This window comes from Papio anubis, chromosome 11 (assembly GCF_008728515.1).
Source record: "Papio anubis isolate 15944 chromosome 11, Panubis1.0, whole genome shotgun sequence".
In the NCBI taxonomy this organism is placed as follows: Eukaryota; Metazoa; Chordata; class Mammalia; order Primates; family Cercopithecidae; genus Papio; species Papio anubis.
The window spans coordinates 11,453,228-11,477,781 of record NC_044986.1 but is presented as its reverse complement, the minus strand read 5'-3'; the positions used below and the strand labels follow the sequence as shown (position 1 = coordinate 11,477,781).

Here is a 24,554-nt window from a genome sequence, read left to right as displayed (position 1 = left end):
TTTTTATTATTAATTAAATATTTTTCGGTGAGGGATCATCACTCAATTCAAAGTCCTCAAAGGGAAAGTAAGTTCAGCAAATCTTATGATTCCTGACTTCACCAAACTGTTTTAACTTCTGCAACTATTTACAAACTGTTTTAGAACTGGAAAACAAAACTTAAAAACAAAATAAAACAAACTACCTATGTGCGTCTATATTTTGAGTTACCATAGAAGAGTTAATGTTTTACACAAAGTAGAGCTGTAATATTCAATGGTTTTTTTCTTTAATGAAAACCACTTAGACTATTTGTAAGACTCAAATTATACTATACCTCCCCCCACCAAATAAAATTAAATATGGCCTCATAATATTTCAATTAATACAGAATGAAAATCTAGGAAATGCCAAAGTTAAATCTAAAACATTGAAAGGAGAAAGAAAAACACCCTAGCTAAATGCACTTCCTGCTCTATTTCTATTAAAAGCGACTGTGTCTTCTGGAAGAGGAGATTATATACTTCTTGTTTCTGGTTAATGGAATGAACAAAGGCATTCTTCTCATTTGCATGCTTTAGCCTATAATTTGAAGAGCATTATCATATTGATCCAATTTCTTACCCTATAAAAGAATCACAAAATAAATTATATGGAAAATATCTTAGTTTAGCAAAATATAATAGAATTCAACCTAAAAATTACAATCATTTTGATAGCCAGAGGTTAAAAGTTATCTCACTATACATATCTTATATGGATTAACAGTGAACACAAGTATAAAAGGATATATGTATGTGGAAACGTCGGATTTCACAGTTAGTAATCATTTCGGCAGAGATACTTTAAAGTAGATGAACATCTTTTACTTCTAATTAAAACACAGCAAACAACACTAAGAGACTTTCCCTCAGTTAAGCTGTAACTAGTTAGAAATCTGAATTTTCAAAGGCAAAAGTTAGAAACTGATACAGAGGAGGAGCAAAAAATGTTTCCAGCAAGCCCTAGTGATCCATTTTTTTGCAATGTTTTCATTGACGTAATTCATTCTATACCATCAAATTCACCCTTTTAAATTGTACAATTCAGCATTTTTTTTTCTTTGTGTGTTTCAATAAAACTTTATTTACAAAAGCAATCACTGGACTAGATTTGGCCTGTGGGGCATAGTTTGCCACTCCCAGATCTGCCAATCCCAGAGCACTGATGTTGTTGATCTTCTGAATCAAGTGTAGAACAACTTTCAGATTTCTTGTTACATGAGAGCCAGAAAACTCCATCTTTTAAAGCTCTTTTTAAGCTCTTGCTATTCACAAGGTTTGTCTTAGATCAGCAGAATCAGCATCACCTGGGAGCTTGTTAGAAATGCAGAATCTCAGGCCCCCACCCCAACCTCCTAAATCAGAATGTGCATTTTCTTTTTTTTTTTTTTTTAATTATACTGTAAGTTCTAGGGTACATGTGCATAACGTGCAGGTTTGTTACATATGTATACTTGTGCCATGTTGGTGTGCTGCACCCATCAACTCGTCATTTACATCAGGTATAACTCCCAATGCAATCCCTCCCCCCTCCCCCCTCCCCGTGATAGGCCCCGGTGTGTGATGTTCCCCTTCCCGAGTCCAGGTGATCTCATTGTTCAGTTCGCACCTATGAGTGAGAACATGCGGTGTTTGGTTTTATGTTCTTGCGATAGTTTACTGAGAATGATGGTTTCCAGCTGCATCCATGTCCCTACAAAGGACACAAACTCATCCTTTTTTATGGCTGCATAGTATTGCATGGTGTATATGTGCCACATTTTCTTAATCCAGTCTGTCACTGATGGACATTTCAGTTGATTCCAAGTCTTTGCTATTGTGAATAGTGCCGCAATAAACATACGTGTGCATGTGTCTTTATAGCAGCATGATTTATAATCCTTTGGGTATATACCCAGTAATGGGATGGCTGGGTCATATGGTACATCTAGTTCTAGATCCTTGAGGAATCGCCATACTGTTTTCCATAATGGTTGAACTAGTTTACAATCCCACCAACAGTGTCAAAGTGTTCCTATTTCTCCACATCCTCTCCAGCACCTGTTGTTTCCTGACTTTTTAATGATCGCCATTCTAACTGGTGTGAGATGGTATCTCATTGTGGTTTTGATTTGCATTTCTCTGATGGCCAGTGATGATGAGCATTTTTTCATATGTCTGTTGGCTGTATGAATGTCCTCTTTTGAGAAATGTCTGTTCATATCCTTTGCCCACTTTTTGATGGGGTTGTTTGTTTTTTTCTTGTAAATTTGTTGGAGTTCTTTGTAGGTTCTGGATATTAGCCCTTTGTCAGATGAGTAGATTGCAAAAATTTTCTCCCATTCTGTAGGTTGCCTGTTCACTCTGATGGTAGTTTCTTTTGCTGTGCAGAAGCTCTTTAGTTTAATTAGATCCCATTTGTCAATTTTGGCTTTTGTTGCCGTTGCTTTTGCTGTTTTAGACATGAAGTCCTTGACCATGCCTATGTCCTGAATGGTATTACCTAGGTTTTCTTCTAGGGTTTTTATGGTATTAGGTCTAACATTTAAGTCTCTAATCCATCTTGAATTAATTTTCGTATAAGGAGTAAGGAAAGGATCCAGTTTCAGCTTTCTACTTATGGCTAGCCAATTTTCCCAGCACCATTTATTAAATAGGGAATCCTTTCCCATTTCTTGTTTTTCTCAGGTTTATCAAAGATCAGATGGCTGTAGATGTGTGGTATTATTTCTGAGGACTTTGTTCTGTTCCATTGGTCTATATAGAAGCAAGAGCAAACACATTCAAAAGCTAGCAGAAGGCAAGAAATAACTAAGATCAGAGCAGAACTGAAGGAGATAGAGACACAAAAAAACCCTCCAAAAAATCAATGAATCCAGGAGTTGGTTTTTTGAAAAGATCAACAAAATTGATAGACCGCTAGCAAGACTAATAAAGAAGAAAAGAGAGAAGAATCAAATAGACGCAATAAAAATTGATAAAGGGGATATCACCACCGACCCCACAGAAATACAAACTACCATCAGAGAATACTATAAACACCTCTACGCAAATAAACTAGAAAACCTAGAAGAAATGGATAATTTCCTGGACACTTACACTCTCCCAAGACTAAACCAGGAAGAAGCTGAATCCCTGAATAGACCAATAACAGGCTCTGAAATTGAGGCAATAATTAATAGCCTACCAACCAAAAAAAGTCCAGGACCAGATGGATTCACAGCTGAATTCTACAGAGGTACAAGGAGGAGCTGGTACCATTCCTTCTGAAACTATTCCAATCAATAGAAAAAGAGGGAATCCTCCCTAACTCATTTTATGAGGCCAACATCATCCTGATACCAAAGCCTGGCAGAGACACAACAAAAAAAGAGAATTTTAGACCAATATCCCTGATGAACATCGATGCAAAAATCCTCAATAAAATACTGGCAAACCGGATCCAGCAGCACATCAAAAAGCTTATCCACCATGATCAAGTTGGCTTCATCCCTGGGATGCAAGGCTGGTTCAACATATGCAAATCAGTAAACGTAATCCAGCATACAAATAGAACGAAAGACAAAAACCACATGATTATCTCAATAGATGCAGAAAAGGCCTTTGACGAAATTCAACAGCCCTTCATGCTAAAATCTCTCAATAAATTTGGTATTAATGGAATGTATCTCAAAATCATAAGAGCTATTTATGACAAACCCACAGCCAATCTCATACTGAATGGGCAAAAACTGGAAAAATTCCCTTTGAAAACTGGCACAAGACAGGGATGCCCTCTCTCACCACTCCTATTCAACATAGTGTTGGAAGTTCTGGCTAGGGCAATCAGGCAAGAGAAAGAAATCAGGGGTATTCAGTTAGGAAAAGAAGAAGTCAAATTGTCCCTGTTTGCAGATGACATGATTGTATATTTAGAAAACCCCATTGTCTCAGCCCAAAATCTCCTTAAGCTGATAAGAAACTTCAGCAAAGTCTCAGGATACAAAATTAATGTGCAAAAATCACAAGCATTCTTATACACCAGTAACAGACAAACAGAGAGCCAAATCATGAATGAACTTCCATTCACAATTGCTTCAAAGAGAATCAAATACCTAGGAATCCAACTTACAAGGGATGTAAAGGACCTCTTCAAGGAGAACTACAAACCACTGCTCAGTGAAATAAAAGAGGACATAAACAAATGGAAGAACATACCATGCTCATGGATAGGAAGAATCAATATCGTGAAAATGGCCATACTGCCCAAGGTAATTTATAGATTCAATGACATCCCCATCAAGCTACCAATGACTTTCTTCACAGAATTGGAAAAAACTGCTTTAAAGTTCATATGGAACCAAAAAAGAGCCCGCATCTCCAAGACAATCCTAAGTCAAAAGAACAAAGCTGGAGGCATCACGCTACCTGACTTCAAACTATACTACAAGGCTACAGTAACCAAAACAGCATGGTACTGGTACCAAAGCATTTTTTATTTTCATAAGGTTGTACAAGCATCACCACTGTCAGATTCCAAAACATTTTCATCATCCCCAAAGAAACCCAGTACCCATTAGCAGTCACTCCACATCCCCTTGCCCCCCAGCTCCTGGCAATTACTATTGTACTGACAATCCATTTAAAAATAGAATATTTCCTCACATGCCACACTTCCCATTTGAGTGGGAGTAAAAAAAAAACCAAAGACGTGGCACAGCCTATAAGGCCCCGAGTGGTGCGGCCCACGTTACCCTTCAGACTGGTCGTCTACTGCTTTATCCTCCTCTATCATGCCACCTTGGCCACACTGGCTTCCTTGAGGTCCCTGGCACATGCTAGGCCTGCTCCCACCTCAGAGATTCTCACTGACTGTTCTCTTTTCTGGTCACAGTTACTTTAAGTTTTTGCTCAATGTCACATTCTCAACGAAGCCCACCTATCCTCCCTACCATTTTACTTTCATGGGGTTTTTCACTGTCTAACCGTCTTGTTAATTCCCTTACTTATTTATATCTATAGAAAACTCCTTGTTAGAATGTAGAGTCAGGGATTTTAGTCTAACTTGATCACTAATGTGTTCCAAAACCTGCCCAGTAAATAACTACTAGGTGAATGAACAATGAATCTAGTACACTTCACTTATACCATTTCTACTTCCACTTTCTAAACACCGTGGACATTACTTTAACACCTTCTGCCTTGCTCATTAACATGGCATGCATGAAGCAGTATTTGCTGAATTTGTATTTATGATGTGGCTCCTGCATATTCTTATTGTATAAGAATAGTTCTCAACCTTTGGGAATTCAGTGAATTATCACCAAACACTAGAATTACAAGAACATAATCAAGACAGGGGTTATAAGAGTTACTGAAATTAAAAAGGGGGTTTTCATACTCAGAAAAGTTAAAAACTACTGGCTCATGTCAATTTAAAGTTTTTTTGAATAGAAAGTATATGCCAATGAAATAAATTTATTTCAAAAGAGATGCATAGCTTTTCATATTAATTTTCACTCTAAAAAAGGAGAAGGAAAGGCAACTTCTGAAAGGGCCTCTTTATCTGTTAGGAGAGTTGAACAATGCCACTTTGGTAGGTAATGACAATGACAATAATAATTACTTCTCTCTGTATTTGTTAAGAACATAGTCCTCATAATAATTCTGCACACTGTCTGAGTTAAATCTCGTAACTTTAAAAGTAATGAAGACAGGCCGGGTGCAGTGGCTCATGCCTGTAATCCCAGCACTTTGGGAGGCAGAGATGGGTGGATCACTTGAGGTCAGGAATTCAAGATTAGCCTGGCCAGCATGGTGAAACCCCGTCTCTACTAAAAATACAAAAATTAGTTGGGCGTGGTGATGCACGCCTGTGGTCCCAGCTACTCGGGAGGCTAAGGCAGGAGAATTGCCTGAACCCAGGAGGTGGAGTTTGCAGTGAGCCAAGATTGTGCCACTGCACTCCAGCCTGCATGACAGAGTGAGATTCTGTCTCAAAAAAAAAAGGTAATGAAGACAGACATTATTCCTATTGTATAGATAAAACAATAAGATGATAAAATAGTAGTGACGAACTCAGAGCTAGACTCTGTTCCTATTCTCATTTCCTGCCTAAATCTAAAAAAAAAAAAAAAAAAAGCACAATTTTTAAATGTATTTTCAAAATAACTTCCAAAAACCTTAAAAATCACAACTCAGTTCAATACACACAGGGACTCCGCTTGACATCAAGGAGGAAAAGATGAAAAGAGCCTTGTGAGGTGCTCACTCTCTGCTAGGGGAAGAAGAGGCAGTTGGCCCCAATGACGTTCACAGCCATGATCAATAATGGGCGGTGGGCACAGGCTGCTATAGAAGCACGAAGGAGCTAGAGCAGCCAGCAATACTGAGGACAGCAACAAGGTCTGTCAACAAGCTGTGGTGGAACACAGAGGTGAAAGAATCAGCTTTCTCTGAAGCAGCAGCTGGAGCTTCCTTACAACAGGTCCCTCCTGCAATGTGTCTTACAGGCCAAGGAGCACCATGTTTAGAAAAAAAAAAAAAACACAGGCACTCACCAATAGCAAACACAGATCCAAGACCTATACAGATGTCTCCCTCCTGAGCTCTCAAATACCTGTCCATCAAAATTTCACCAAACAGGAGATGAAATGAGAAACAACTGTTTCATCTTTGCAGCCAGTATGTGGTCCTGTGTCTACAGTTTCAGGAAGCTTCAAACATAAATTTATCTTTAAATTTATATCCAAAATGTTAATGTTAGATTAGTTATAAAGAGTAACTTCATCTTCTCTCTGAACAAATGCCAATTTCCATAAATTCAAATTTACTGTGAGTAAGTATCCTGGTATATCTGGAAAAATATTATAAAACTCATGGTTTTTAAATTACATTATGGTTTCTTTTATCTTATTACATCTTCCTATCTTCCTAGATTTCCATAGAAGTACTTCTTACAATTGAAAATACAATTGATCAGAAATAAAAGAAAAACCTACTATTTACATTATAATGGAAAATTCCCTGTAATACTGAAAAATGCACTGAAATTTCTAACAAACCCTTTTTAAACAAATCCTGTGTGAAAAGGTCCACTCTTTGATTATAATCGTAAATCCAGAAATATGTGATTTTAATTTTAAAGGGCTTTAACATCTTTTTTTAAATCTTTCTTTTTCCTTTGGCCTTTATAAGATGGATGTGAAGCCCTATGTATTCAGAACTATATATGTTTACAAATGTGACATGTAAGAATTCCCTTTAACTATTACATTATTTTTTAAGTTTAAACAACATGCAAATGAGAAATTATTTCTTTAATTAGAGTTAAATTATTTGAGACTTTGTTATTTTTCTCAGACAAAAAAATCAGAAAAGAAATACTTTCATATGATATTCAACCAAGTTAGCATTCTTGGCTTTTAATTGGAAACATCTGGGGATGGGCTTGGCGGATTGCAATAAAATTGAAGTTACCAATTCACACCCCGCCATTTTGATGGCATTTTGTTTTTACAGTTTTCAAATCAAAACCAAACGAACTTTCCTTTGAACTCTGGTCCTGCACCAAAGATCTTTATGAGATCTCACTCTCAAGAATACTTTATAAATATTTTGAAGAATAGGAAGGATTTTATATTTGAAAAGAGGCTAAACCAGCAGTTTGTTTTGAAAGTTCAAGTTAAATTAAAATATAAGTACACCAAAAAGACAATATTATTTAAATACACACACACACACACAGAGAGAGAGAGACACACACTGAACATTAGTAGCACTGAACAACAACAACAGAAGATTAACTAGATGTTTAAGTCTTTTATCATGCAAAGTCGACACTGGTATCCCAATTTTCTACAATAAATCTATTGATTGTACTAAAACCGACAGATTAAAGAGATGCTCTAACAGTACATAAACAAAAGTAGTTCAAAATAATTCATTAGAGTGGGCTGTACCCCCAGAGAAAATGAGTAAGAATAAAGGCTTATTAAACCCAGTCTTTCCCCTGAAAGACAACACCAATGGAATCCCATCCACAAAGTACTACAGCAGACCCCTTGCTCCCTGATTTCATTACATAAACAGAGATTGACTTTATCAGTCCCCAAGAGAGTGCTTTAGAAGTAACTCTAGCTGCTCTGTTTTCAAAAACTGTGTTTGGATTGTGCCATGCTCAGTTGGCGAGGTGAGCCGAGACCAGTAAAGACAAAGGACCTAAACATCTGAATCCATTTGTGTTCCCCAAATTCTGAAAGCCAACAGATGTACTCCATGTGTTGCTAGGCTAAGCTCCGAAAATTTAAAAATACATATTTTTTCCACTGACAAACAGAAAGTGATGGTATTCTGTATTTCTTTAATTAAAATACAAGGGTTCTCAAAGGCTCCAGGACTTACTTTAAAGCTTCTTTAAGACTGAGCTATTTATTTTACTATTAGCAAATAACAAGAGAATCAAGATTCTAATTCAGTTTTAATCACAATCTTTGCTTTTATTTTGGAAACCCTGAGTTAATCTTTTTTCTTCTAAAAAAGACAAAGAAACCTTGTGAAGCAAAGATTCAAGGAGTCAACTTACAGCCCAAATTTAATTTCAAACTGAAGGTTCATAAGTTGAAAAGGATTTTTTAAATAAGACATAGAATGAAAGATGAAGACAAAGAAGATAATATAAAGAGAGAAAGAAAAATTCTAAGCCTCTTTAGTTTCTGTTAAAGATTAAATATGCATATGAATATTCATATATGTGTCTATACATAAATTTGGCATTCACCATGTTTGTAAGAAGAACCAATTTAGGTGTTTATTTGCTTTTTTTAGGCTCTTGCTTGGAAAACAGCACTTAGAATCACTGGTTCTGCCACTACCCTAGCTGAGGCCACCCTCACCTAGACAAGAGTGAGGGGCTGACTCCAAGTGCTCTCCCTTGAATCCATCCATCCTCCCACTCCTGCTAGACAGAACTGATCATATAAGTTCTCTACTTAAAACCTCTTACTGGCTCTCCAGTATCTATAAGAAAAGTAGAAAGATACCTTTTTAAAGTTAAAAAAAAAGAAAAAACCATGGGCCTTTTGGAATTTTAGTTACAGATGATGAGAAATCACAATGAGACAAATCACTAAAAATTCATGAATGCTCTTAAATGAGTGTGGATATTACCAATTCCAACAGAATCTGTGTTTGTAAAACAATAATAGTACTATACTCACAAGTGTGTGTCCTTAGTCTATATCCACAGTGTGCACAGGGATTCATAGCCCTTTTGCCAAAGCTCTCCAGTTGAGAGATACCTGTCCATGGCACAAGATTTGCTTTCAGTCTACTTTCTTACCTTTAACTCACTTACTCCGGGGCACTCACAGGCTATCCTCCACCTGGCAAGGCTACCCATTTGGTCTCAATGTCTATTCCACATTTTTTTTTAAGACAGTCTTGTACTGTTACCCAGGTTGGAGTGCAGTGGCACCATCTTGACTCACTGCAACCTCCACCTCCCAGGTTCAAGTGATTCTCATGTCTCAGCCTCCCGAGTAGCTGGGATTACAGGCGCCCACCACCACGTCTGACTAATTTTTGTATTTTTAATAGAGACTGGGTTTCACCATGTTGACCAGGCTGCTCTCGAACTCACAACCTGAGGTGATCCGCCGGCCTCAGTCTCCCAAAGTGCTGGGATTACAGGTGTGAGCCACCGCACCTGGCCCCTATTGTTTTTGAGACCCAACCTAAATACTGCCTTCTTACTTTACTAAGCTTTCCTTGGACTCTGCTTCACCTCACCACCCACTGCTCCCATCCCCAGGCTAAACCATGCCCTGTGCTGCCACTCCTGCATTCAATGACTCATTATTAAAAGCCTACCATCTTCCACATTCTATGCTAAGGACTTAAGCATGGTCCTTAGCAAGGTCCTCAGCATGCCATGGTGGACAACAGCACTGCCAGGTTCAGTTCTCTGGGACTTTTTAGTCCAAAAGGGTAGACAAACTTTAAGGAAATAATCATACAGAAATGTTATTACAAAGTACGGTAAATGCTATGAAGGAAAAGCACACCAATACAATGGGGAAATCCAATTTAGATTGGAAGGGTCAGGGTTGACGTCTTTAGGAGATATCTAGATTTCCACAGAGGCCTATTCTAGAACTTAATACAATCTATTGGAGTTGTCTGCTTATACGCTGTGTTTCTCTTATTTTTACATCACCCCTCCCCTTCCACTCCCTGACCTAAAATTCAAACTTAGAGTTTCCTAAGAGCTGGGAGTACATCTATTTCTTTGCATTCCCTATGCATATGCAGATTTCCTTGTTTGGACCAAATTCTCAATAAATACTTTTTCAGTTAAGCTAATTTCTGTCAAATTGTATTTCTTAAAAAGAGAGAACCAGAGAATCTTAAAATTAGGACCTCAGGCTTCCCTAGCTGCACTTAAATATGTTTAAAAAGGAGGAGGGAGGGATATAGAAAAGCCAAGTGACTCGATCAAGGCTAATTACTGGCAAAACCAAGATTAGAACCACAATCTTAATATTCTTTTTCTGTTAAAATTCCCAACCTAAAATCAGAAATAAGTATGAACACCTAAATTGTATCATCAATGTTCTATGTTCCTGTTTATAAAGATCTGCCTAATTAGAATCATTTGGGATCTGTCCCCTCAGAAACAAATTGGTTTCACTTTTCAACATTCTTTTTAAAATGTATATGCCCTGAATCAAACAATGCTAAAAAACAGTTTCCTACAAATACACGGCTTTAATAAAGTCAGTGAGCTCTCTCTAACTAATCATATCTCTATCTGGAGTTATGATTTTTCCCAGAATATGAAAACAGCAAACATTTTTCAATGCCTGAAAGCCTTAATCATAAAGGTCTGTTTAATTACACCCCTGAGGGGAGTAAGAAGTTAGCTTTAACCTCATATTTATCCCAGGGGTGTAATCTTTGGTAATCATTCCTTTTTTTCTGCCTGATGGAAAATTCATCACAAATGACTTAAATGCTTTGAGTTTAAGGATAACCTTTCCTCCCTCCACTGTGCAGCAGTAGGGGTTCTGGTAGAATTTACATCCTGTCGCCTTGGATGCCATCAGTCTTCTGTGTTTCTGCAGGGAAGGCCTTGGTAGAAAGTTAATGTAACAGCTTTTGTGTAGTGCCTACATTTTAGTAGCAAGTTCAAGATTATTTCCTCCCTTTCTAAAAACGATCAGTCACATAACCATGATAAACATGACCACTTTTAACTTACACATAGTTATTTACAGGGGAGAAAGTCAAGTCAATTTCACAGAATTTTAAATTACTGTGGAGAATGCATTATGTGACAAACACCAGGGAATTTTGGATGATAACTTGGGAACCCTTAGTTCTTCATTCAATGATTACACCATTAAAATAAAGTTCTTCAGCCGGGCGCGGTGGCTCAAGCCTGTAATCCCAGCACTTTAGGAGGCTGAGACGGGCGGATCACAAGGTCAGGAGATTCAGACCATCCTTGCTAACACGGTGAAACCCCGTCTCTACTAAAAACTACAAAAAACTAGCCGGGCGAGGTGGCAGGCGTCTGTAGTCCCAGCTACTCGGAGGCTGAGGCAGGAGAATGGTGTAAACCCGGGAGGCGGAGCTTGCAGCGAGCTGAGATCTGGCCACTGCACTCCAGCCTGGGTGACAGAGCGAGACTCCATCTCAAAAAAAAAAAAAAAATTAAAAAAAATAAAGTTCTTCTACAGTGGAACCTATCTTAGACTTTACACCTAAAATGTATTTCCCTAAAATTTTAAGGAGCCAATCACCACCAAACAATTACAATTTAGCGATACCGAAATAGCATAATTATCAGTTTACCACATCAGAACTCTCTGGAAATAGTATAAATAAAATTGAAGCTGAAATCTACAACTTCCAGATGTGGGAAAAGTATAATTTTGACAAGTTACTATTATGGAGAGCCTGAAATTATGGTATTAGTCATAGAGATGATTATAGTTTTGAGCTTAAACGTTTGAAGCATTGAGTATGTTTGGAAGCTGTTGAGCACAGGCTGGTGATCCATCAGCTGTTGAGCTATCAGCTCCTGGTGATGAGTGTCTGAGTAATACAATGTGGTACGCAGCATACATTCTAACATTTTTTTTTTTTTGCACTATGAGCTCATAAGTCTGAAGATATTTAACGTGTTTGAATCTACTACAGTTATCCTTTTCAAGCTCAAACTGTCCACAGTTTGGCCAGTGGGAGCTCAGTCATCTCCTGAGTGCTTCCAACACAACCATAACAGTTTATGATAGCCTCCATGCTTGCTAACTTCTTTTTATCTTCACAGAGACTATTTATTAAGGGAGTTTTGACTATCTGCAGACTTTACTGTGTGTTTGTGAGCAACGGATCTGAAAATCTATTGCTAAATAAATATGTAAAGCCTGTACCGATTATTTTAACTTTAGTCTTTGGGAAGAGTATGATTTACAAGCATCTGAGTCTTCTCTTTCCGCAGTAACAGCAGGAAGCACTTACACTACGAATGCAAAGAATCACACCAGACAATTAAAAGTAACCCTTCCAAAGCACTTTTAGCAAAAATATCTAGCTGTAATTGTAGGGCATATAAAAATCTAGAATAAACCAAATGTACTGGGAGCACGAAATTTGAATAAAATAATAAACAAACAAATGTTTAACTTTTTCTTTCTACAACTTGAAGTTACTAATTTTTAGTAAAGATTATATTTATAATTAAGACAATTTTGGTATTAATTAAAACAACAATAAGCTAGTATTTATTGAGTAGTTACTATAAGCTGAGCACTATCCTACCTGCTTTCTTTACATGAGCTACCTCGTAAATCTTCACAACTATCCCATAAGGAGTGGTGGTTATTATCCCTATTTTACAGATAAAGAGATTGAGTCTTACAATGCCTGTATATACATACAATAAAGCATAAAATCAAGAACTCAGCTCTTATGCGTCTGAGAATGAGAACATAACTCTGCTAAAATGGTACTAATAATTTAAAATGTTTAAATTGTATAAAGAAATGTATTTACAGTTCAACTGTCACCAGCTTTTCTTAAAAGAATGCATACATATTTATATTTTAATATTTAAAAACAATTGGAATTATCGAATGTTTTTGAAATCCTTAACATTTACGAGAAACTGTGAAAAACAAGAAGAACCTACCACTGGGCAAAAGATTATGGGCAACAAGATATTCAGTCTCAAAGTCTAGCCCCACAGATCACTGAATAACTATTTATATTATACAATTACACAACTAGTAAGTCAAAGGAAAAAAGCAGCTTTACAGTGGGGAGTCTGGTAGATGTCACCTTAACCAAGCGACCAAACTTACTATCACCAATACTTGGACAAAATGACAGTAAGGGACTCCTGAGACTGACACAGCATCACCGAGGCAGTACTCCTGCAAAAGTGAGGAAACTTAATAAAATTATAAAGACACAACCAAATTCAAATTACAGGAAACTAAACTCTTCAAAAATGTTGATGCTGTGAAACTATAAAAAAGAAACTCAAATGATACTTCAAAAAACCGTAACAGGTTGGACGCAGTGACTTATGCCTATAAATCCTAGCACCTTGGGAGGCCAGGGTGGGTGGATGGCTTAAGCTTAGGAGTTTGAGAACAACCTGGCCAACATGGTGAAACCTTGTCTCCACCAAAAAATACAAAAATTAACTAGATGTGACGGAGCATGCCTGTACTCCCAGCTACTTGAGGGGCTGAAGTGGGAAGATCGCTTGAGCCTGGGAAGTTGACGCTGCACTTAGCTGTATTCACACCACTGTACTTTAGTCTGGGTGACCGAGTGAGACCCTGACTCCCTCACCCCCAAAAAACCCATAACAAATGACATACATAATCCTTGATTAAACCCAGGATTGGAGCGGGGGGAGAATAAAAGACACTATCGGGACAACTGGAAAATTTCAATATGAACTACCTATTTGATGATATTAATGTAAGAATATTAGAATCTCTTGAGAATGACAACGATGTTGCAGTTAGGTATGAGAATATCCTTGTTCTCAGATCCATGCTGATGTACGTGGGGGTGAAACGTCTTGATGCTTGAAACCTACTTTAAATGATTTAGCAGAAAAAATACACACATACATACACTCATGTATGTAACACATACAAAGATAAAGCAATGTGCCAGATGTTGTTAACTGGTGACTTCGGGTGAAGGTACATGGGTGTTCACTGTGCTGTTCTTTCAACTTTTCTGCAGGTTTGACATTTTTAAAATTTAGGAGAAAAAGTCAGATTCAATACATACTCCTCTCCTCCCTCCCACCAGCATGCATTTGTGCTCCCACAGAATTTTGTTACTTTTTTCTAGAACTTACCAATTTGACCGTGCAAGATATTTTTCTAATGTTGATCCTCTCCAAGAGCTCCCTGAAGACAGGGCCTATATCTAAGTCATCAGCACCAAAAGAGTGGCTTAAGGCAGATCCTCAAAGTACCCCATACAGAGAAGGCCTGAGTAAAAGCTAGCTAAATATTTGCTTTTCCCAAGATATCACGCAGGTGACAATAAATGACTTTTAGCAATACTTTAAAGCACGCACAACAGAGTTATTTCCTGACTGAAAAACTACACTATATAATCCTTTAAATTTAGAATGATTTAAGATTGGCTAAGAATCTGGGAGGTTAAATTCAAAAAGAAAGGAAGATTACCAAAGGTTTAATTTATGTAAGTAGGAGTCCATTTTAACATTTGTATCCCGGTTTGGTAATACATGTTCTAGAGATACCAGGGCAACTTTATTATTTAACTTCACATAGCAAACTGTCCTTATAGTTGATCTTTGTGATTGGAGGAGAATGGCTATAACGTACTACATGATGCACATGATGACACTGACTTAGACTACTTATTAATTAATTTAGATATTCAATAAATTAATTTAGATGTTAACTTAGGCTGAACGAGCAGGAGAGTAAGCAAAGAATGGGTGAGTGGCATACTGTAAGGTGGCGGTCAGCAAGCTATGGCCCATATAGCTTTGGTCTGCTGCTTGTTTATGTATGGTCCACAAACGAAAAATGGCTTTTACATTTTTCAATGGTTGAAAACATATCAAAAGAACACTTTGTGATGTGAAAATTATATTACATTAAAATGTCAATGTCCATAAAGAAAGTTCCACTGGAACACAGCTATGCCCATTTGTTCACACACTGCCTGTGGCTGAAGAGTCTGAAGTATTTACTATGTGGCCCCCTGTAGAAAAAGTTTGCCAACTCTTACCATAAAAAAATGTAACTGCCAGAGAGACAGAGAAATGCCAATTTCCAAGAGACAACTGGGGGCTCATGGGTCTGTTTATCTTGTGGTATTTGTGGGGATCTACACATTTGTAAACTTTTCTACATGTATAGTATATTTCAATAAAGATTTGTTTAAAACTCCTCTATTACTGTGAATTTGTAGATGTGCGAATGTTTTTCAAATTAAATATGTAAAACAGCCATGTTTTTAAACCCACTGTCAGAATCAGGGTTTGATTTGTGACAAAGAATCCAGACTCTGGATGACCAGATATGGAAACTACACGTATCAACCTGGGCAAGATTTAGAGACGGTTCCAGGAAACAACGAAAAGCAGTCCAGGCAAGTAGACAGCAACAGCAGGTTATAGCTCAAGCAACAGGAACACTAACAGAGGATGGGGTTCAACAGCAAGATCCCAGGATCGAGGAGGACTGAAGAGTGAGGCAAATTAATATAGCTCGTGATTTAACACTTCAGTGGCAACCATGGAAGCATCTGAGCACACATTCTCAAACTCTACTCATATGCAAAGATTGAAGGTTGCAAACTATCCGGCAATATCCATTTGTTACACCTATTAATCACAACTTGCTTGATACCTTCAACTATACATATTATAGAATAATTTATAGCAAAAGCCATCTTATTTAAAGTGAACAGGGCTAACAGTGGTGAATTAACAAAAAATGCCCATTTCAGTATGTGTGTGGGAAAATTCACACAAATATGTGACACAGTTGGGAAAGGAAGGAGTACTTAACAGCCTTTTCATGTAACTGTGAGTAATCTTTGATACTGCACCAAAATTGCACTAGCAGTTTCCACAAGTAATTTCTTAAAGGTTATTCACAATGTGAAATCTGAAGTCACATCTCTGAACTTTTTCTTCTCTATAGAATACTAAAATCTTTTGATGTATCCTGCACTTTGATTTGTCACCCATTTATGATCTGTAACATAATACATCAGTTATTTCGAAAGTATTGATTGACCCAGTTAGGCAGATCTTCCAAATGTTGACATGTGGTGTTTGTGGGGTATTTCAATGGTCAATTATCAGTCATGTTTTCTAGCATCACCACTCATCAGAGAATTCTTTAAGTACTGGAAAAGATTAGGTCCACAGTGATGAACACAAGTTTTCCAAAACTGTCTTTTTTTTTTTTTTTTTTTTTGACAGCTTGAATTTTATCACTGGCAACAAACACTGTCAGCTGTTTTCCTTGAAGTGGCAAGTTTGCTACATTCATTTTGAGAAAATGTCTCTCAAATAGCCAGGTCTGAATAACCAAGTCTGTCAGTTGTTTTTTCAAGTAAAAAAAAAAAAAGCATCCAATGACAAGAGCAGCTAGTTTACAGTTTAGCATACAACTCAACTACATAAGTGCTTTTCCTGACACAGCTTTTGTACTTTGGGATATAGCACAAGCACTTTATATATACTACCCATTTCATCACACTGAATATGGGGAAAAAAACACATGTACTTATAATTAAATAATTTTTATTGTTTCATCAAGAACATTCTTAAGTAAAACTGGCATTATTTTTATCGCGAGTGCACCACAGCTACTGGTATGTTTCCATGCCTTGATTCGTGCTAAGGCACTAGCAGTTTTCCATCACAGTTGCTTTTGTGTAATTAATGCAAATGTCAACAGGGAAAAGGGCAAGTAACACAGTATTATTAAAAAGACAGTTTTGAGGTCCTGGACATCCAAAAGGCACTTGGGGACTTACAGATCAAGAAAAAAAGTTATGCGATGAAGTGGAAGAGACTGGGACATTCAATATTCAAGGGGCAAACAGAAGAAGGGCTGGTGAAGATGAAAAAGTGCAGTCAGAGAATCATGAGGGAAACCAGGAGTGTGTGCAATTAGGACAGTCACAAAAAAAAATGTACCCAGAGGTTAATGGTCAACAGTGAAAAGCCAAGAAAGATCAACACTGAACATCTCTACTGTACCTAGGTGAGGAAGGTTTACTTAAGGCTGAACCAGTGATGTCCAATTAATCAGTAAGAACCACAAAAGACCTCTGGACATTCTGAAAAGAACAACTCTGCTACGAATGTATGGCCAGTATTTTGGATAAAACTAGGTTTATTGCAGAACAATTTTTATACTTTCTTTAAATATCTATTCCTTTGCTTAATAAGCATGTGTAAATTATTTGGTTTTCTGTCATGTGATATAAAAATCCTATTCAAAGTTCTTCAGCCTTTCGAAGTAACTTCTAAATATGTATTTTTAAGAGTAAAGTTCTTCGGAAATATTATGTATGACTAGTAGGACTGAAACATCAATACCTTCTTCCTATCCAAATCAAAATATCTCCATTTAGTATACAACTCTAATTTAAACAAATTTTTTGTTTTTGTTTATGTTGAGACAGAGTCTCACTCTGTTGCCCAGGCTGGAGTGCAGTGGTGCAATCTCTGCTCACTACGACCTCCACCTCCAGGGTTCAAGCAATTCTCTTGTCTCAGCCTCCTGAGCAGCTAAGACTACAGGCACGTGCCACCACGCCCAGCTAATTTTTGCATTTTTAGTAGAGACGGGGTTTCACCATATTAGCCAAGCTGGTCTCGAACTCCTGACCTCAAGATCCACACATCCCGGCCTCCCAAAGTGGTAAGATTACAGGCATAAGCTACTGTGCCCAGCCAAAAAATTTTTAAAAAATAAAGTCTACCATTTGATGTTATAAAGGACATTATGGGTCAAATGACAAAACTGGAAAACAGACAGTATATAAAGTATTGATGTTATATTTACTGAAATTGATAACTGTAATGTGATTTATAAGATAATTTCTCCATTCTTGGCAAATACAAATTAAAGTATTCTGGAGTAAAGGACTACAATATAATCAACTTACTTTCCACTGGTTCAAAAAAGTAATATGCATGCGTACATGTGAGTGTAAGTATATAAACATACATTCACATATCTGTATATAAACAGGGAGAGAGAGGGAGAGAAAAGAGGGAGAAAAAAATGACAATAGATATAGCAAATGGGGTAAAATATTACCAACAGGTAAATCTGACAAAAGGGTATACTGTACCGGTATTCTTTGTACTATTTTTATCCTTCCAACTTCTCTGAAAGTTTGAAAATATTTACAAATAAATAGTTCAATAAAAAGGAAGGCTCTTTGAATATCTGACTATTAATTGTAACACAGTATGAAACTAAGTTGTCTGGTTTTATTATCTTACTTGGAATACTAACTGAAGGCCTTGGGCTATGTCTGGGAATGTGAGGTTTCCCAAGCAGACCTGGATTAACAAAACCATACCTTTCCCCAGGCTCAGAAAACAAGTAAAACTGCTTACCAGATCCTCATGCAAGACTCACCAAGCCTACTAAACTGATCCTAAAAAAGAATTCAACAAAGCCCTTGGGAATGAATTTATCTGAGTTAATCTAAATTAAGACAATAAAACTACTTAACTATGTCTCTACATTTTTCTTTCTAGAATCCTGTATCAAAAAAATACGAAAAACTATTATCACTCTCATAGTGTTCTCCTGGAGAGCTAGGGGCAATGTAACTATGTGGTGCTATACTGGAATATAAGACCTTGAATACGGAAAGAACAGAAATTTCCCTTCTATGAACCTTATTCCAAATTCTCTTCTTTTTTTTTTTTTGAGACAGGGTCTCCCTCTGTTGCCCAGACTGGAGTGCAGTGGCACTATCTCAGCCCACTACAACCTTTGCCTCCAGGGCTCAAGTGATCCTCCTGCCTTCGCCTCCCAAGTAGCTGGAACTACAGGCATGAGCCACCATGCCTGACTAATGTTTGTATTTTTTGTAGAGATCAAGTTTTGCCATGTTGCCCAGCTGGTCTGGAACTCATAAGCTCAGGCAATCCGCCTGCTTTGGCCTCCCAAAGTGTTGAGATTACAGGCTTGGGCCACTGCACCCAGCCCAAATTCTTTTTTTTTTTTTGAGACGGAGTCTCGCTCTGTCGCCCAGGCTGGAGTGCAGTGGCCGGATCTCAGCTCACAGCAAGCTCCGCCTCCCGGGTTTACGCCATTCTCCTGCCTCAGCCTCCCGAGTAGCTGGGACTACAGGCGCCCGCCACCACGCCCGGCTAGTTTTTTGTATTTTTTTAGTAGAGACGGGGTTACCGTGTTAGCCAGGATGGTCTCGGCCTCCCAAAGTGCTGGGATTACAGGCTTGAGCCACCATGTCCGGCCCCAAATTCTTAACTAAAATATGTAGCCACAGTATATTGACTCCGTAACATCAGAGGCACACAAATACCACACAGGGATGTCTTTTGTCATCTTTCCTGTTTACCCAAAACAGATGGGAAGAAAATTTACAATTTAAAAAAATCAATAAATGGCAACAAAGGGAGAAATGGGGGGTGGGGAGAAGGAGGAGGAGGTCCTTAATCTCCCAAGACCCTCTTTAAGTCTTTCCAATTCCTGGCCTATCAAGGTAGTCAGGGAGCACTTAAAAACTCTTCCTCCCTCAAAATTCACAGAAGTGCAGCTGGTTAGTTTAAATAAGTTCTACATTTCTGATATTGTTTTGCTTATTATTAAGGTCCCTAAAAAATTTAATAAAAATGTTATTGAAGAATTTGCAAAACAAGAACAAAGACATTTTCTGATTTTTTATGACAATGGCCTTTCCCTTCTCTTCCCTCCTTCACTATAATTTCATTTCTAAATCAAGTTCAAAACTCTGTGTAGCTAAACACACAAGCAGCAACAAGTCCCTAGAAAAATTATGGCTCAAATTAAGTTAAACTTGGATAGCTCCAGGTTACAAAAGTAACCACTAGCTATCCAACAAAACAACTATCAACTCATTATCACCACCTTGATCTCAGTTTTCATTGATTTAGGCCAAAAGAGTGGAGATAGTCCTCTCTCTGTTTCTTAGATAGGACAGTCGCATACCTCTTTCATGGCAACTAACATTCTGTTTGTCACTGATACTTGTTTTTTCAAATTCTCAGGGAAGAAAACCTAGATCTTATTAATCTGTTTCAGTATTTTAAAATTTTAGATAATAGAATATTCTCTACCATCTGCTCACGTCAGTTTTAAGTCAATGTTTTTATGTAACCATTTATCTCACTAAATATGAAATCAAGCCCAAAACAAACATGGTCCATCAAACACTCTTCTGAATTCTGCATCACAACCCTAAGGACACCACCTTAGAAACAGAGGATGAAATGTTTTACTGTCTGTGACAGATTAAAATCTATTCATGATATGGGATCTCATCAATTCCTGTTTCTACACAGTATTTCGCCAGCTCTTTATCCCTCCTCATTCTCCATCTCAACCTTGGTTAAGAGGTTCATTTATTTGTGGTCAACTACTGACCACAAAACTGAGCATGCAGGGAAAGGGACACAGTCATGTGGCACAGCTGTTACCCTCCCTAATGCATACAGAAAAAGTTGTTACTGTGACTCTTTGGGTGAAGAAACAAAGAAATTCACTCATGTGCTTCTAGTAAGCAGCTCATACTCATGTTAAGAGGAAACATACACTATAGGGAGGCCCATAAGGAAATGAGGACAGAAAAATTAGTCAGGTAGGGTCAGGCCTCCAGAGAATCCCAGGCTATCTAGGAAAAGGAGGAAACCCAGGCTAGATGAAGGCCTCATGGATGAGAGATCGTAATTCAAGAACTGGCAAGCAGGTGGAAAAAGAGGTTATTTATGTTCCCTCAGCAGCAGGAGGCCCCAACCTGTATTTTCATCTGCTATTCACTAGTTCTCCTTCCTAGCTCCCTGCTCTCTCATCTGGATACCTTTTGATTCACAGACCCCTCTGAAAACCAGAAGAAAATAACCCATGGACTCAATCCTTGAGATAAACGTGCCTGTGTACAAAAGTCTGCCTACAATTTAAAACTTCTCAGATCCATGTTTATGAAGCCCTAATCTCTTCAGCAGAGTCTATGGGAATAGCAGTGTCCCTCAGAAAAGGGGTGTGAGCATGGCAGACATCTGAGTGAAATGGACTTCCCTGCACAAGGCAAACACAACAGAAAAAAATGGGAAGATTACTGCAAATCACTACAGAGCTCACAGATCAATCGTAAATCATACACTATATACACACATGCACACCTCTCAATTGACTAAATAATGGCTGAAGGAATGCCAAAGAAAAAAAGGATGGTAAAAATGGGATAAGATGGAATACTGGACTCACACTTTATCATAAAAGAGAAGAGAAATGAACTGGTGAAAAGAAAGAAAGGAAGATGCCTGTACTGGGCAATGGTGTGTCTAAAGGCAGACAGGAAAGGATCAGGAAGAAAAGGGAACACTCAAAGATCAAGCAAAGGAATCTGGATTTAAGAGAGCTATATAAACACCACAGATTTTCTAACAAAATGATTCGCACACAACGTAAACCATCTTTGAGCAGTAATATGGCTGAGGCTGGACATAGGATTGGATGGCAGGATGGAGGAAGCTGGTGATGATGACTTCTCAGCACTGTCATTTCCAACTTACTGCCGCATATCCAGGATACACATGGCTGTGTTACTTAAGATCACTTCCCATTAGCTATTGCCACAAACTTGGACAATATGGCATCTGAAAGTGTGAAGTATGAAAAAATTCTACAGTTATCCTATTTTATAGAATGAAGATAAAGATTTAAGAACAAATAGAACATATAGAGATATAAGAAGGAAAGAAGACCGAAGCTGTGATGGAGCATCCTGGCGGGATGAGGAAGGGTGGAAAAACTGGCTTTCATTCTAACATCACCAGCAAAATAGGATACTAGGCAACCATTTCTAAACACATATATATGCAAGTGCACTTGGGTAAATCAGCTTGGTTCTAACCATGGGAGACTGAAGCACATAAGCACAGGACATACCAAACATCTCTGCCCCCATTAAAATGGAAAATTATAATACTAGAACCTCCCATCCTCAAATACATGTGCCAACAGGGTGCTCTTCTTACTAAAAAAGATAAACTGTATTTAGCTGCTAGAGTGAAAGTTATTCAACTCATTTGGTTACTATGATGCTCCAAATCTTTTTATTTCTACAATGGCCAGGAAAACAATGATTTACAAATACTAAAAATAAGAGCCTACCATACACACCAGAACTGGAAAAAGCAAGCATCACATCTTGGGAATTTTTACTTTTTTTTTGAGATGGAGTCTCGCTCTGTCGCCCAGGCTGGAGTGCAGTGGTGCAATCTCGGCTCACTGCGAACTCCGCCTCCCAGGTTCACGCCATTCTCCTGCCTCAGCCTCCCAAGTAGTTGGGACTACAGGTGCCCACCACAACATCTGGCTAATTTTTCTGTATTTTTAGTAGAGATGGGGTTTCACCGTGTTAGCCAGGATGGTCTCGATCTCCTGACCTCGTGATTCGCCTGCCTCAGCCTCCCAAAGTGCTGGGATTACAGGCATAAACCATGGCGCCCGGCCGGAAATTTTTATCTTCTTTGTTCTTGCTACTACTGCTTCTGAAGGACCTCAATATTTGCTAGACGTATCTCATTTTACAGAAACATTAATTATCTTTAAATTGACATAAAGGTCACACAGAAGCACCCTCAAAGAAAATTTAAGGTAGTTCTGGGGTCATCAGTGAGTTTATGGCTGCACAGGGTCATGAATTAGACATGAGAAACTTCTCTCTGGTGTGTCACACAGGACAGTTTATTTCAAGCTTGTTATGGTGAACTCAAAATTAATCTTTCTGTAGGTTCTTATTTGACAGCAAGAGTCAAAACTACCCACAGTAGCTCTGCAACCATAATGCCCTACAGACTTCAACAAGTCACTAACCATTTAAACAGGGTTTCTCAACTTCAGCGCTATTGACATTCTGGGCTGGATAATTCCCCTTGCTGTTGGGGTATGTCCTATTGCAGGATGTTTAGCAGCATCCTGACCTCTTGCCATCAGATGCCTGTAGCACACATACCCATCCCCCATCATCCCAGTCACAACCACCAAAATGTCTCCAGATAACAGGAAAGGAGGGATACAAAATCGATCCTACAGAGAACTACTATTTTAGGGCAAATAGAAATAGGGACTCAGAGTAGGTGCCTACTCATTTCACTTCATTGCCCTACTACAGCTACTATGTTAGAGAACGGAACAAATTGATGGTATTTTCTTAAAATAGTGTTTAGACTGTAAGTTTATATTATTCAATTATACAAAATTTATTATCATCCCTAGAAAAATTATTTTATACTATATTCTATTAGTTGTTTCAAGGGTGTTACATGCAATGGATTTTAATTAGATACTACTATGGTTTCAATATGTCTTCTCCAAAATTCATGGTGAAACGTAATCCCCATTGTAGCAGTATTAAGAGGTGTGGCCTTTTGGAAAGTGATTACGTCATGAGGGCTCCACCCTCATCAATGGACTAGTGCCTTAGGAAAGAGCTGGAGGGAACTAGCTTAGGCCCCTTCCACTTTTCCACCAGGTAAGGGCACTGTGTGTGTCCCCTTTTTGCCCTTCCTCCCTGTGAGGATACTATTTGTCCCCTTTTTGTTTTCCTGTCCCTTCCACCACATGAGGACACAGCATTCAAGGCCATCTTGAAAGCAGAGACAGCAGCCCTCACCAGACACAGAAACCACTGGCACCTTGATCTTAAACTTCCCAGTCTTCAGATTGTGAGAAATAAAATTCTGTTGTTTATAAGTTACCCAGTCTCAGGTATTTTGTTACAGCAGCACAAATGGACTGATACAAATATTTGTAAACCACACTATTTGTCTATAGCTGTATGACCCTGAACATGACTGATTTCATCTAAGAAGAAGCCTTTCATTCAAACATAAACCAAATATAAGCCATTTAGAATATTATACAGGACTGTCTTTTCAGAACTACAAATGTTCTAAATTAATCATTTGCAATACCTGAAAAGAATCTGAAGAAAGTGCAAATTCAAGGGTATTTCTACTGTTCATTTATCTGACAATTCAAACACAACAGTTTTGTCATTAAAAAGAAATACTCTTTTTAATAAACTTATCTTTCATTAATATTGCCAAAATTATAAAAAGACCTATCCTGTAGAAGTGCCAAACAAAGCCACTTTATTTGATGTAGATATGCATTTGCCCCCAACCAGTAAGCAAATGATTCACTATCCTCATATCTACATCCATGCATCCGAAGACTTATTGAACATTTACCATAAATCAGAGATTGCTGCTTGAAAAAAATGAGCTCAAATCCCGTCTCTGCAAAAGC

At 38.0% G+C, this 24,554-nt stretch overlaps 1 protein-coding gene across 14 annotated transcripts in view; it reads right to left on the bottom strand.

Annotated features, from left to right (window-relative positions):
• Positions 1 to 24,554, bottom strand: part of ATE1 (arginyltransferase 1) — a 185,873-nt gene that overhangs the window by 56,151 nt on the left and 105,168 nt on the right. The window lies entirely within an intron of this gene.